Genomic DNA, 14,693 nt, shown 5'->3' with positions numbered 1-14,693 from the left:
CATCAAAACCAAAATTTTTGAACCCTTGTGTGTGAGGTACAGTATTAAGCACTTTGTATGCATTATCTTATTGAATCCTTACAACACTTCTATAAGGTAGTTATTACTATTACCCTTATTTTATGGGGGAAGAAACTGAGACTTCGAGAGATTAAGCAAGAAAAGAAATGAGGCTGGTATTTAAATACAGCCTTCAGGCTCTAGAACCCAAGGTTTTCCACCTACATGTTCTATTAAGCCTCTCTAGGTATTATATGCAGAGTAGAGGGTACTCTGGATTTTCTTGCTCTTTTTCATTGAATCCAGATATTTCACTGAGTTACAGAATTAAACTCACCTTTTCTTTAACACTCAACCCTTCAAAGGATCTGGAGGTGTTAAACATCACCATCCGGTTGTTTCTCCTACCTGGTGTCTGGGCAAGCACCTGATGCTGAAAGTGAAATTCGGCAGCTTGTTTTTCTCCCTAGGGACAGAATCTCTAGTAAGAGGGAAACAAAGACTCATTAAAGATGAGAGCTAACCGAAAATCTGACTCGAAACTCAGCTAATTTGGGGACGTCAGGGTGGCTGCACAGTTGGCCCCTCTTTGCTCTGAACCCCCTTAAAGGGTGCTCCCTGCTGGCCCTCTGGTTTGTGGTTATGTCTGCTGGGACATATTTTACATGTTGCCTGAAGTCCTGGTAGAGATTCCTTTAGCTAAATATAACATGTAGAGAAAGTAGCCTCCTGTCCACAACTTAGAAACAGGCGCACTTTGTCTAAGACTCCAGGGTAAATTGAGCCCGTTTGGTGCTCCTGACATCTCCTTTCATGTTATGAAAGCTCAGTCTGTCTAACCCCTGTTGGAACCAGGGTCTGGGCAAATATTATTGCTGCCACCTTCATTTGTTTAATGCGGTGGCTTCAAAAACGGGGGCCAAATTCTACCAACTCTGACTCTCAGCTCCATCTCGTCTCTGTGCGGGGCATGTCCTAAAGGATCCCACCAAGAAGAGAAATCGTTTCTCTCACTCTCTTAGTTTAAACTGAAATAAACTTGGATGTGCTTTTCCCACCGGGGAGAAGACCACCCTGTTCTCTCTCCCCCTCCTCACTTAGCCGGGACACTCTAAATGCACCTCCAACTTGGCTTTTCCAGTCACAGTTTCTAGCCCTTAACAGCTGTTTACTCTTAGGCTTGGAAGGCAGTCAGTTCAGACAGCCCTAAGACTGAATTTTATTCTGCTTGTTACGGTATTTCAGGTAACTGTTTTATCTTTATTACCCTAAGGTTCTATGGCAGAAAGTCAGGTTAAATTGAGAAAGCTAGGTCAGATTCCCAATAGACCAGTAGTTCTCAACTTCTTTTCGAGAGAGTCACTTGGGAAGTTTTTTTTAAAAAAAAATCTTTGTGACCTTGAAGAGACAAAGATTTCTTAGGATATCAAAAGCATGAACTATAAAAGAAAAAGAAAAAAAAAAAGAAAAAATGGACTTCATCAATTCTTGGACTTTTCTTCTTGGATAGATATTGTTAAGAAAATGAAAAATAAGCCATAGGACTGGGAGACTATATTTGCAATACACAGAACTCAATAATAAGATGATGGAATACCCAATTTTTTTTAAACAGGTAAAAGGTTTTAATAGGCATATTCACCAAAGAAGATATATATAAATGGCTAGTAAGCTCATGAAAAGATGCTCAATATCATTAATTATCAGGGAAATGCAAATTAAAACCACTATAAGGAGATATGCTACATATGCACTAGAATGGTTGAAATTAAGAAGACTGACAAAGGAATACAAGGGAACTGGGGGTTGTGGAAATGTCCTACACTCTTCATTATGGCCATGTGCCTTTGCCAAAATGTGTCATCATATATACTCAAAATGTATACGTTTTATTGTATTCAAATTATGCCTCAGTAAAATTGATTTAAAAGATAATAAAAGAATACCATGCCAAGGCCCCACTTCAGGACAGTTGAATCATGGTCTCTGGGATAGAGTCCAGCCAATTCTTGCATATAATCAGGGTTGAGAGTCACTGCTGTAGGTACCCTGGTTTCCATCTTGGAGAAACTCAAGAGCATAGAAGTATATGTGAAGCAGTAAAATCTTGTCCGTCTGTCTGTGGGTCATATTTTTCCCTGCTGCAGACAGTGTTGAAGCATCTAGGTCAGTTTGTCTAGGCAACTCATTGTAGTTTACCTTTATTCTTGGAGGATAACAAAGGGTGAATCTGGCTTTAGGGGTCACACTGAAAATAGGAGATGCAAGAAGGGTGCTGAGGAAGAATCATAAGAGAATCAATTAGTAGTTTCTCCAGGACCCTGAGGTGTTAGACATGTCCTTTTCCTATGAGATCAGTCAGAAGAGAATTGCCACGACCAGTCGGATTTCCTCTGGCACCAAGGAAATGGCTCTGGCAGTAAAAGAGGTTAAAAGGCGATTTAAAACTAAAAGCAGTACTTGTTACCTACCTACCTGTTTATCCCCTTTGGATACGATTTGCTATGGAGTCTCTGAGTCTAGCTGTTTGGCATAGATGAGGGGAGAGGATGATGATTCACCACAACGTTCTGTGGTGGTGGTGTCATAACTGGGAAGAGAAAAAATGACCTACGATGCTGATAGAGTTGAATGTCCCTGATGTATGTCCACAGGCTGAATATATGAAGAAAGCAATAGATTTCCAAAGGTTTTGTCCTGCCCTCTTGAGGACAGGTTTAACCTGAAGACGTTTCTAGGGGAAGGAGGAGATGATTGACTTACCCCTCCCTCTCTTCCCCAGTCCACCCTACAGCTTCTCCTCCACGAAACTCAGTATCTATTGTTGATTAAATTTCCTCCCTGTTCTAACAAGGTCACTAGCAGCGATGTGTGGTGCTTTACAGACAGCTGTTCCAGTTGCCCAGTTTATCTTGTTGGTAGCAAAACTCTGTTCCAATTAATTGAGCTTTAGTCTCTCATATGTGATGAAGAGATCCCCTTTGGAAAAAAGAATAGGATGTGAAGCTGAGCTTATTTGAGTAGGGAATGGAAGGCTGCCAGCTACTTCAAAGGTATCTCTGATGATAGTGGGGTGTCAGGTTTGCTGCCAAAGCCAGCATTGAGGGGAGCTTTGTACCTAGTGCTGTTTGTGGCATTTTAGCTTTGGTTTCTGTGACACTGGGTCAGAAGCATCTGTATCCTCCCCCTTGGGGCTTCTCTCTGGGTGTCCCAGGGTTCTTTTGGCCTTAGGAAGATTCAACCAAGAGGGAATGTGTGCATCAAAGATGCCTGCTTTGACTTAGGTTAGTTTATACATTTGCCTCTTTGGTGTTTCAGTTCTCACGTATATATGTGCCTTTTTTGAAAGAGCACAAGGTGTTCTGTGTAATGGTACTCCATCTTCATAAACCAAGGGGTGGTTAAGAGTATCAGGAGAGCAATTTTAAATTATGGAAAAGAGAGATGCAGTGGACAGAAAACAAAAATGTCTCCATGCCACCTTGTACATATTAGAATACTAGGAAAGCATGTAGTCAAGAAGTATTTTAGTGAAAACTGTATACACACCATTATGCTAGTGCTAAAGAGAGCTTAAAATTAAATTGAGGAGTAAGATTTGCCCTCAGGGGCCTTAGGGCTTTTCAGTCCATTTAAAGCTCCCAAAACTTTCTACGGGAGGATGATAAGAATACTAATAAATAACAAGCTTTCTTGAAATGCTTATATACATTTATTGTTGTTTAGTCACTCAGTCGTGTCCAACTCTTTTACAACCCCATGGACTATAGCCCACTAGGCTCCTCTGTCCATGGGATTCTCCAGGCAAGAGTACTGGAATGGGTTGCTATTTCCTTCTTCAGGGGATCTTCCCAACCCAGGGATCAAACCCCCGTCTCCTGCATTGACAGGCAAGTTCTTTACTGCTAAGCCATCAGGGAAGCCCTTTATATACCGTGCTGCTGCTGCTAAGTTGCTTCAGTCGTGTCCAACCCTGTGCAACCCTATAGACAGCAGCCCACCAGACTCCTCTGTAGGAGGCCCTAAATATATTTTCTCTAGTCTTTCCATCTATTTTGCAAGGTTTTTTTTCCCTTAGCTTTTTACATAAGTATAAAGTTGTTAGAGAAAGTGCTTGTATTGTAAAGTGTGCTGCTGCTGCTGCTAAGTCGCTTCAGTCGTGTCTGATTCTGTGCGACCCCATAGACGGCAGCCCACCAGGCTCCGCCGTCCTTGGGATTCTCCAGGCACCAACACTGGGGTGGGTTGCCATTTCCTTCTCCAATGCAGGAAAGTGAAAAGTGAAAGTGAAGTCGCTCAGTCGTGTCCGACTCTTAGCGACCCCATGGACTGCAGCCTACCAGGCTCCTCCGTCCATGGGATTTTCCAGCCGAGAGTACTGAAGTGGGTTGCCACTGCCTTTTCCCATTGTAAAGTGTACAGCTCTATGAATTTTTACAAATGGAACCAAGAGTGTAATTATTACCCAGATAAAGAAAAGAATGTTCCCAGTATCCCATGAGCCCCCTCTTTTGCCCCTTTCCATTCATTATCCTCTAAAAGCCACTAGCCTGACTTCAAACACAATATAAGTATTTGCTGTTTTTGAAAAAAAAATTATATAAATGGAATTTTATTCTTTCAACTATTTAACTATGGCATTTTTTTCTTGCCTTGTTTCTTCTGTTTATTATGAGGAGTCAGCTATGATTCTTATTGTTGTTCCCCTGGATGTAATGTTTTTGGAGATTGGGGGACTGCTTTTAATATTTCTTATTTTTTTAATATTTATTTATTTTTGACTGTGCTGGGTCTTTCTTGCTGTGCGTGGACTTTCTCTAGTTGCAGTGAGCGGAGGCTCCTCTCTGGTTGCAGTGTGCGGACTTATTGCAGTGGCTTCTCTTGTTGCAGAGCACAGGCTCTGGGGTGCACAGGCTTCCCTAGTTGTGGAGCAAAGGCTTAGTTGTCCCTGCAGCATGTGGAATCTTGCCGGATCAGGGATCAAACCCGTGAACCCTGCATTGGCAGGTGATTCTTAACCACTGGACTAGCAGGGCAAGTCTATTTTTTCTTTATCTTTGGTTTTTAGCAGTTTGACTATAATGAGTCTAAGAGTGGTGTTCATATTTTTTTTAATTTGACTTGGATAAGTACAATATCTAAATAACCTGGATCCATAGATAGTGGTTTTTTCTCAATTTGGGGAAAATTATGGGAAATATTTTTTCTGTCCTGCTTTCTCTTTTTGCTCTGACTCCAATTGCATGCTTGTTAGACTGCTTGATATAGGCACACAGGTCATTGAGGCAAGCTCTTTTTTCCCTGTGTGCTTCAGTTTAGATAATTTCTAAAGTTTACTGATCCTTTCTTGTTGTATCCAATCTGATATTCATGCCATCCAATACATGTTTTTATTTCAGCTGTTATATTTTTTAGTTTTATGATTTCCATTTGGTTCTTTAATTTTTTCTTACAGTTTCCATAGAACTCCTGAAAGTACCCCTCTCTTCATCTATTATTTTTAAAACATATTTGGCAATTATTTTAAAAAGTTCTTGTCTGCTGTTTTCAACATCTACATCATCTATGGTTCTGTTTCTGTTTATTACTGACTTTTTTCTCTTGACCATAACATTTATTTTTTCACATCTGCTAACATTTTATTTGGTATTGGACATTGTAGATGTCATTATTGATACTCCAATTGTGTTTAATCTTCCTCTGCAGAGTGTTAAGTTTTGATCTACTAGGCAGTTAAATTGATCACCTTGAGCTTGTAGGGAACTGGTTTTATGCTTTGTTAAAATGGGTCTATTTTGGTTTTGCCTGTAGTTCTGAAACATATTCTATGCACTTAAGTTATGACCTTTCTGGGGTTCCCATGGAAAGCCCTGGATGTGTATCAAGCCCTCTAACTTGTCAGGCTTTGAACTCCAAAGTCCGTCTCCCCTACAGTGGCAGTAGCTAGGATGACCAGCAGTCCCAGTTTGCCTGGGGGTGAGAAGCGAGTTCCTGGGACATGAGACTTTCCGTTTTATCCATTCTACTGTTGAGGACATTTGGATAAGTTTTCAGTTTGAGGCTATTATGAATAATGCTTCTATGCACATAATTTTGGAAAGTTATTTTTCTTCCCACTGTATAGTTGAAAAAACTAAAGCTTGCATTGGTAAAATACTCTTTTGTAAGACCAAGGAGAGGTGACATTGAAATCTGAAATCCCATGCTCTTTCTACAGCATCACCCTGCCACTCACGTTTCAGGATTTATAGGTGGCATCCTTAAAACATAGTTATTGCCAAATCAGATTGTTGAGCCTGGTCACAATCTGAGCTTTGATGACAGTGAATTCAAAACCTGCTTCTCTCTCCCCGTTTCCCCTTCCCTCTCCCGTGATCTCATCCTCATCTTCTCTACCTCTCCTTTTCCCCTTCTCTGTTTTTCTCTCTCTTCCTTCTTACTGTCCATTCTTTTGAGTAATCTTTTAAATTTTTATAGCACATGTGCATTGCAGAAATTAGAAAATATCAAGAAGCAAAAATATGATAACTAAAAAGCAGATTGTATTGTATATACTATTTTTATAATCTATTATTTTAGTCAAAATCTCCACTTACCCATTTCAGTAAATTTTCATTTCATCTAATAAGCAAAGCATATAAACATTTACCTAATTGACCTAAAGTGTCCTTGACACTTGGTTTTCCCAAGCTAGTATCTAATACACAGTGGTTGTATGTCCCTTAAGTCTACTTTAATCTAGTACTGTTTCTTTGCCATGATGCTGATTTGTTGCATAGACCAGACCAGTGTCCTACAGATTCTCCCTCCTTCTAGATTTGCCTAGTTGCTTCCTTGTTTTGTTATTTAACTTCTTCCCATATCCTGTATTTCCTGTAAATTGGAAGGTTCTATAGGCCAAACCTATTCATGATATATATTTTCGACTAGAATGTTTAGTAGGAGATGTTGGATACTTCATATTGCATCACATTGGGAAATTAACCCACCAATAATGATGCCACTGTTGACCGCCCCCCCAGATTAGGGTGACAGTTTGAACCCTCTATTTTACAGCTACATTTTTCTCACACAGTAAAAAGCCTGTAAAAAGTATTGTTTATGGTGCTCTCAAACAATGGCAACCCACTCCAGTACTCTTGCCTGGAAAATCCCATGGACGGAGGAGCCTGGTAGGCTGCAGTCCATAGGGTTGCTAAGAGTCGGACATGACTGAGCGGCTTCACTTTCACTTTTCACTTTCCTGCATTGGAGAAGGAAATGGCAACCCACTCCAGTGTTCTTGCCTGGAGAATCCCAGGGACGGCAGAGCCTGGTGGGCTGCCGTCTATGGGGTCACATAGAGTCGGACATGACTGAAGTGACTTAGCAGCAGCAGCAGCAGCAAACATATTTTGGGTGCCAGTTCAGTTGTTCATCTGATATTTTTTAACATCAACTGATAATCTCTGTACTTCTTATATTTGATTATAAGTTGCTTCTCTGAGAAAAGATTACTAATATAATTCATCAGGCACCATGAAAATAGATAGTAGTTTGTAAAAATGTATTACTACCAGGAGAAACTACGCTAATGGTATAGAAGCTGGCTAGATATCAGTTGTTTATTATAAGACTCACAGCAATAACAGAAATAAAAACTATAACTAATACTAAAAGGACTGATGCTGAAGCTGAAGTTCCAATATTTTGGCCACCTGATGTGAAGAACTGACTCATTAGTAAAGACCCTGGTGCTGGGAGAGATTGAAGGCAGGAGGAGAAGGGAACGACAGCAGATGAGATGGTTGGATGGCATCACTGACTCGATGAATATGAGTTTGAGCAAGCTCTGGGAGTTGGTGATGGACAGTTGCTGCAGTCTATGGGGTCGCAAAGAGTCGGACACAACTGAGTGACTTAACTGAAAGAAAAGAAAGAAGGATAGTGAAGTCGCTCAGCCATATCCGACTCTTTGCGACCCCATGGACCGTAGCCTACCAGGCTCCTCCATTCATGGGATTTTGCAGGCAAGAATACTGGAGTGAGTTGCCATTCCCTTCTCCAGAAGATCTTCCCAACCCAGGGATCGAACCTGGGTCCTCCCGCATTGCAGGCAGACGCTTTACCCTCTGAGCCACCAGGGAAGCCCTACTGAATACTAAAAGAGTGGTAACCATGCCTAAGGAATATGCTAAGTACTTTACATGTATTAACCTATTTAATCATCACAACAACCCTTTAAGATCGGTAGTGGTTTTATCATCTCCATTTATAGATAAGAACATGGGCAGAGGTTAAGCAATTTGTTCAAGGCCATACAGCTGACTGGTGGCAGATTTGGGATTTGTGGCTACTTGGCTCACTTCCTCTGTGTCATCTCTTCACATCACTGTGGTCTGCTCCCTCGCAGGTAGAAAGGTAGCAATCATTATATTGGGAAGCTAAAGGGCCGGTGCTTGTAAAGGAATTAATGACTTGTGCATTCTGCAGTAATACCTTTGGGTACTTTTGCCAGGCCAGAATTTCCCCTGTGCTCTTCTGACTCAGCTTCTTGCCCAGCTTGTCCCGAGAGAAAACAGGTATCTGATTTTAGCCTCCCTCCTCGCAGGACTGGCTTCTTTTGATTCCCCTATTTGTCTTTGTCAGGAGTTTTCCTTTGAGTTTCTTCCTGCTTGTCTGAACATGATTTTTAATTAAAATGTGAAAAAAAATTCTCCTTCTTTTGAGACAGCACCTGTAGTTTTTCTATTCTCTTCTTCTTTCCTTTAAGATACTGAACTTTTCAGATCTCATGGTTTTCCTACCTGATCATGCCCACCCCTTCGCCTTTTTGTTTTGTTCTTTCTTTTTCCGTCTTTGACTCTGTGCTCCACAAGTCATTAGGGTCTCTATCCAGCTTTCCTAGTATTTAGCCAACATGAAGCTTTCGGTTACTGGCTAATTTTGTCTGCACTAACTCTTTTCTTTGAGAGTCCATAGGAACTTATTTCTTATGAGCTCTTGAAATCATCCTGTGTTGAGCTAAGTAGTTATAGTTAAAGCCCAGGGACAAGACTGAGTAGCAACGTTTTCTGTCACCTTTGATTTGGAAGGAAACAAAAATCCCTTAGCTTAGTTTACTATTTTTTCCTAATTGTTAAAGTAATACATATTCTTCCAGCACATTGAGGGGAAAACAAAAATAATAAAAAGAAAATAATGATTACTTAGAATTAGTATTAACATTGTAAGGTGTATTTCTTTACAGTCTTTTTTCTATGTGTATTTTTCTTTAGAAAATTAAGATTATATTGTATATTATTTTGTATAATGTTTTTCATTTACCATTTTAACTGAACATTTTTTCCATGTCATTGCATCCTCTTTAAAAACGTGATTTTTAATGATTAGACAGCATTCTATTTGCTGATTATCCCACAGCTCATTCCTACATTCTTTATGGTTCTTTGGCTATGTTGTTTTGACTATCTGCTCGAACATGTTCTGGTATGTCCAGAAGCAATCCAGAATCTCATTTGTATCTTCCTGCAAGTCACTTGTTTGTAGGAATGCTTTCATTTGAAAATACCCTACTTCCACATGATATAAGGCAAGGAGAGAGGGTTTTCCCCTCTTCTTTTTTCCCCTTTTCTTCCTCTGTCTTCCTCACTATCTCCGAGTTCAGCCTGGAGCCTAGACCTCAGACCTGTGGCTGACCTGGGTGCTGGCTGGCTTAGTGGAATTCTTTTACTACATTAGGTTTCAGTTTCCTCATCTTTGCACTGGAGAATATTACTCATATGCTCACTTTTCTTTCCCAGAATGTTTACACACACACACACACACACACACACACACACACACACACACACACACACACACACACACACACACACACACACCCCAGTGGCTCAGACGTAAAGAATCTGCCCGCAATGCAGGAGATGTGGGTTTGATTGCTGGGTTGGAAAGATTCCCTGGAGGAGGGCATAGCAACCCACTCCAGTATTCTTGCCTGGAGAATTCCATAGACAGAGGAACCTGGTGAGCTATAAAGTACATGGGGTTGCAAAAGAGTCAGACATGACTGAAGCAACTTGGTGCATGCACGTGCACACACACACACACATGCACAAGAATATTATTTGTCATTAAAAAAACAAGATCCTACCATTTATGACAACGTGGATAAAGGAGGAGGGAATTATGCTAAGTGAAATAAGCCGGGCAGATAAAGGTAAATGCTGTAGGGTATCACTTATATATGGAATCCTTTTTTTAAAAGGCAATTTCATAGACATAGAGAACAGAATGGTGGTTGCCAGAGGTTGAGGGATAAATGGGGTGATGTAGCTTGAAGGGCACAAATTTTTAATTATAAGTTCTGAGGCTCTATAGTAAAGCACACAGTTAATAATATAGTATGTGTACTTGAAAGTTGCTGAGAGGAGATCTTAAGCCTTCTCACTACACACACAGGAGTTAACTATGTGAGGTGGTAGATATGCTAATTATCTAGATCTTGGTATTCATTCTACAGTGTATATCAGATCATCACTTTGTAGACTTTCAGTTCAGTTCAGTTCAGTCACTCAATCGTGTCCAACTCTTTGTGACCCCATGGACTGCACCACACCAGGCCTCCCTGTCCATCACCAACTCCCAGAGTTTACTCAAACTCATGTCCATTGAGTCAGTGATGCCATCCAACCATCTCATCCTCTGTCATCCCCTTCTCCTCCCGTCCCTTCTCCTCCCACCTTCAATCTTTCCCAGCATCAGGGTTTTTTCAAATGAGTCAGTTCTCTACATCAGGTGGCCAAAGTACTGGAGTTTCAGCTTCAACATCAGTCCTTCCGATGAATATCCAAGACTAATTTCCTTTAGGATGGACTGGCTGGATCTCCTTGCAGTCCAAGGGACTCTCAAGAGTCTTCTCCAACACCACAGTTCAAAAGCATCAATTCTTCAGCTCTCAGCTTTCTTTATAGTCCAACTCTCACATCCTTATGTAACTACTGGAAAAACTGTAGCCTTGACTAGATGGACCTTTGTTGGCAAAATAATGTTTCTGCTTTTGAATATGCTGTCTAGGTTGGTCATAACTTTCTTTCCAAGGAGTAAGCGTCTTTTAATTTCATGGCTGCAGTCACCATCTGCAGTGATTTTGGAGCCCCCAAAAATAAAGTCTGTCACTGTTTCCACTGTTTCCCCATCTATTTGCCATGAAGTGATGGGACCAGATGCCATGATCTTAGTTTTCTGAACGTTGAGCTTTAAGCCAACTTTTTCACTCTCCTCTTTCACTTTCATCAAGAGGCTCTTTAGTTCTTCTTCGTTTTCTGCCATAAAGGTGGTGTCATCTGTGTATCTGAGGTTATTGCTATTTCTCCTGGCAATCTTGATTCCAGCTTGTGCTTCATCCAGCCTAGCGTTTCTTATGATGTACTCTGCATGTAAGTTAAATAAGTAGGATGACAGTATACAGCTTTGACGTACTCCTTTTCCTATTTGGAACCAGTCTGTTGTTTCATGTCCAGTTCTAACTATTGCTTCGTGACCTGCATGCAGATTTCTCAAGAGGCAGGTCAGGTGGTCTGGTATTCCTATCTCTTTCAGAATTTTCCACAGTTTATTGTGATCCAAACAGTCAAAGGCTTTGGCATAGTCAATAAAGCAGAAATAGATGTTTTTTGGGAACTCTCTTGCTTTTTCGATGATCCAGCGGGTGTTGGCAATTTGATCTCTGGTTCCTCTGCCTTTTCTAAAACCAGCTTGAACATCTGGAAGTTCACGGTTCACATACTGTTGAAGCCTGGCTTGGAGAATTTTGAGCATTGCTTTACTAGCGTGTGAGATGAGTACAATTGTGCGGTAGTTTGAGCATTCTTTGGCATTGCCTTTCGTTGGGAGTGGAATGAAAGCTGACCTTTTCCAGTCCTGTGGCCACTGCTGAGTTTTCCAAATTTGCTGGCATATCGAGTGCAGCACTTTCACAGCATCATCTTTCAGGATTTGAAATAGCTCAACTGGAATTCCATCACCTCCACTAGCTTTACTTGTAGTGATGTTTCCTAAGGCCCACTTGACTTCACATTCCAGGATGTCTGGCTGTAGGTGAGTGATCACACCATCGTGATTATCTGGGTCATGAAGATCTTTTTTGTCCAGTTCTTCTGTGTATTCTTGCCACCTCTTCTTAATATCTTCTGTTTCTGTTAGGTCTATACCATTTCTGTCGTTTACTGTTCCCATCTTTGCATGAAATGTTCCCTAGGTATCTCTAATTTTCTTGAAGAGATCTCTAGTCCTTCCCATTCTATTGTTTTCCTCTATTTCTTTGCATTGATCACTGAAAAGTTGTAGACTTTAAATAAATACAATTGTGGTTTTTAATTATTCCTCAATAAAGTGAAGAAAGGGAAGAAAGCAAGGGCTCTGCAGAGCTCTGCTGATGTTCCTGTGGAGGAGGGCACCCCTTGCACTGCTCCTGCTGGGGCCGTCCTGCTGGGGCCGTCCTCGCCACTCTAAGCTAGTCTTCTTTAGCACCATATTATCATATAGGGTAGTGAGGAAATACAGAAGGCAAACTGGGAGATCCAGTCTTTAGCTTTAATCGTCTCTTCTCCACAGCTGAGATAATCCAGTCCTTCTGCCCACATTAGCATCGCATCCTTTCCTGCCTTGCGTCTTCCTATGACCTTGTTTTCCTTTTGATGTTCATTTTGAGAATGAAGAGTAGAAAAATGCTTTCTCTTTTTGCAGCTCTATGAGTCAGTGGCTTTTCTGAGTTCTTGAGTTCTCAGACAGGAAAACTGCAGAACCCACCTGATTCTTCTTTCAGGGACACTTTAAAAAGAGAGAGAGAGCACACTGCTTTATTTAAATCCAGGAGTACCACTATCAACCAGTTCATGCAGTTCATTTTAGTAAATATTATTAGATTATCTTTAATTGCTTGGTAGTCAAATTGGCACTATAGAAGAGCTGCAAAACAAGCTTAAAACATGGTTCAAGATCTTAGATTTCTTAAATCTCAGTTGGATAGACAGGCCATAGACTGCAGAGCAGGTTACAACTTAAAACATCAATTTAATGAATGGTACAGATAATTGGTTGTCTATAGAAGTTTGGACTTGCGCTTTCACTTTTCATAGAAGTTTGGAAAAGGCACAGGTTTATGAGAGGTGAGTCAGGCAAGCTTCATACAGGGCAACAAATTGAGCTGATGTTATTTTAATTATATGCCAGGATTCTTAATTAACCATCCATGTCTTATCTTCTGAAGATATCTTTTGATTATTTCCATATTACCTGGTGCCAACTTCCTTTCCTGTCTCTTTGTCCCCATTAGAGATGCCACCCATGAGAACAGTCTGACAGCTGCAGAGGCTTTGTTTCCCCAGCAGTGTGGGATGAGCTTGGTGCCTGAGTGTGCACGGTTTGATTGCCAACCAATGAGTCCAAGCTACTGGTCAGAGAAAGCCATTGACCGTTTTAGGTAGGGCAGTGAAATACTGAAAACCATTGCTTCCAGCAGCATTGATGGCTCAGTATGGTTTAGGGTGGAAGAAACTATTTGAGAGCCCACTACAGTAATTCAGGGGATAATAGAAACCAGTTTTTGGATAATGGCAATGGGAACTGAAGGAACAGGATTTTTTTTTTTTTTTGGCCATGCTGCTTGGTATGCAGGATCTTAGTTCCTCGACCAGGGATCAAACCCATGCCCCCTGCACTGAAAGCACAATCTTCAATATTTTGTCAAAATAAATAGGGTAAAGATGATGGAGGTGCCAGGACATTGTTGTTTCATGTAGGGTGCTCAGGAAAGGCCTCATTGATAAATTGGCATTTGACTTGATTCTTGGAAGAAACGAGGGAGTTTGCTATTTAGCTCTCTGAGGAAAATATTTCAGGTAGGGGAAACATGTCTAAGGCCATGAGGTGGGAAATGTGTTTTTCTTATTAAAGAAACAGCCTGATGGCCTTGCACTTGTGGGCAAGATGGAGAGTGGTGGGTGATGTGGTCAAGGATCAGGCAGTGGAACAGAGAATTGATAAGTCTGACTTCGGTTGAAAGAGGATTGTTCTGACTGCTGTGCTAAGAGAAGACTGGAGGAGGGACAAGGTAGGAGCAGACCAAGAAGACCAGTTAAGGAGGCCCCTGTAAGTAATTCAGGCAGGAGGTGATGGTGGGACGGAGTGGTATTAATAGATGTGGAGATCGTGAGATAAGGTCAGAGTCAGATATGTTTTGAAAATGGAGCCAGTAGCATTTGCTGCTGAATAAAAAGTGGTGTGTGGGGAAAAAAGAGTCAAAGATGATTCCAAGCATCTTGGCCTGAGCAATTGGAAGCTGGAGTTGCCATTTATTGGGGGAAAGTGTGTGAAATAATGAGGCTTCCCTTGTGGCTCAGACAGTAAAGAATCTGCCTGCAATGCAGGAGACGCGGGTTCAATCCCTGGGTCGGGAAGATCCCCTGGAGAAGGAAATGGCAACCCACTCCAGTATTCTTGCCTGGAGAATCCATGGACAGAGGAACCTGGCAAGCCACACTCCATAGGGTCGGGAAGAGTCTGACACACTCAGTCGAGCTACTAACACTTTCATTTCACACATATGATAGAGTCACTGATTCTAGGTCAGCCCTTTAATTAGTGAAGAATCCGAGAGTCAGGCGGAAGTGACTTGCCTTAAGTCACCCACTTAGGTAGTAGCAGAGGTGGGA

At 41.3% G+C, this 14,693-nt stretch overlaps 1 protein-coding gene and 1 non-coding gene across 51 annotated transcripts in view; one reads left to right on the top strand and one right to left on the bottom strand.

Annotated features, from left to right (window-relative positions):
* SRGAP2 (SLIT-ROBO Rho GTPase activating protein 2) overlaps positions 1-14,693 on the top strand; it is a 258,045-nt gene that overhangs the window by 139,793 nt on the left and 103,559 nt on the right. The window lies entirely within an intron of this gene.
* Positions 8,054-8,126, bottom strand: TRNAC-GCA (transfer RNA cysteine (anticodon GCA)). Its single transcript has one exon. It is a non-coding gene; the product is annotated as a tRNA-Cys (tRNA).

This window comes from Giraffa tippelskirchi, chromosome 5, assembly GCF_054371585.1.
Source record: "Giraffa tippelskirchi isolate mGirTip1 chromosome 5, T2T-mGirTip1v1.2.pri, whole genome shotgun sequence".
Classification (NCBI taxonomy): Eukaryota; Metazoa; Chordata; class Mammalia; order Artiodactyla; family Giraffidae; genus Giraffa; species Giraffa tippelskirchi.
Note: the sequence above shows the minus strand (reverse complement) of the source record. Positions and strands in the feature narration are given on the sequence as shown.